Genomic DNA, 1,522 nt, shown 5'->3' on the forward strand with positions numbered 1-1,522 from the left:
TTTTTAAGATTTATTTATTTATTATATGTAAGTACACTGTAGTTGTCCTCAGATACTTCAGAAAAGGGCATGAGATTTTGTTACAGATGGTTGTGAGCCACCATGTGGTTGCTGGGATTTGAACTTGGGACCTTCGGAAGAGCAGTCGGCACTCTTAACCACTGAGCCATCTCGCCAGCCCTAGTTACTTTTTCTATTGCTGTGACAAAACATCACGACCAAGGCAATTTAAGGAATTTGGCCAGGCATCTCAGAGTATGTCTTTGATCTCAGTTCTCTGGAGGCAGAAGCAGGCAGATCTCTGTGAGTTCTCAAGGCCAGCCTCTTTCTTCTACAGATCCAGTTCCAGGCCAGCCAGGAATACACAGAGAAACCCTGTCTTAAAATAACAGCAAAACGGGGGGCTGGAGAGATGGCTCAGCAGTTAAGAGCACTGACTGCTCTTCTAGGGGTCCTGAGTTCAATTCCCAGCAACCACATGGTGGCTCACAACCATCTGTAATGGGATCTGGTGCCCTCTTCTGGTGTGCCTGAAGGGTGCAACAGTGTATTCACATACACTCTACCAGAACAAAACACTTCAGAAAATGACAACTTGCAGGAAGGAAGGAAAGAAAGCAGTTGGTTTGTAAGTAATTGAGACAAGGTGTGACTTGTTTCTTCCAGACTTTTTTTTTTTTTTTTTTTCTGTGTAGTCCTGGTTATTCTGAAACTTACCCTGTAGACCAGGCTGGCCTTGAATTCACAGAGATGCACCTGCCTATGTCTGCTGGGTGCATTTAGAGTATATGTCACTACCATCTGGATTTGACTTATTTTTTTTTTTAATTTAAAGTTTATTTTATGTTTATATGTTTTCCTGTCTGTGTACCACATACACAGGCACATGTCTGGTACCTGAGGATTCAGAAGAGGGCATCAGATCCCTGCAACTGGACTTACAGATAGTTGTGAGCTGCCATGAAACTGCTGGGATTTGAACCTGGATCCCCTGGAAGGGCAGCTGGTGCTCTTCACTGTTAGCCATTCTCTCGCCTGTTTTGTGGCTATTTTTGGAGAGTCCTTACTACACAGAGGAAAATATGTTGATAGCCCGGCAGTGGTGGCGCACGCCTTTAATCCCAGCACTCGGGAGGCAGAGGGAGGCAGATTTCTGAGTTCGAGGCCACCCTGGTCTACAAAGTGAGTTCCAGGACAGCCAGGGCTGTACAGAGAAACCCTGTCTCGAAAGACCAAAAATAAAAAAAGCATTCATACACATAGTATAAAACAAAGTAAATTTTTTTAAGAGAGATATATTATTTTGGAGCCGAATATGAATGCCCCTGACACAGGAACATAGATTTAATACCCCAAAGACCATGTTCCAAGGTGGTAATAGTTTGATGAAATTTTGTTAGTAACTGAACAAAGATAGTCTTAAATCAAGATACTTGATAATAATACACTGCAAAAATCATTAAGTTACACCGAAACGGAGACATTCCACTTTAGGCTTGAGGTGTTATCTGACAGCACATTT

This window comes from Mus caroli, chromosome 5, assembly GCF_900094665.2.
Source record: "Mus caroli chromosome 5, CAROLI_EIJ_v1.1, whole genome shotgun sequence".
Taxonomy (NCBI): Eukaryota; Metazoa; Chordata; class Mammalia; order Rodentia; family Muridae; genus Mus; species Mus caroli.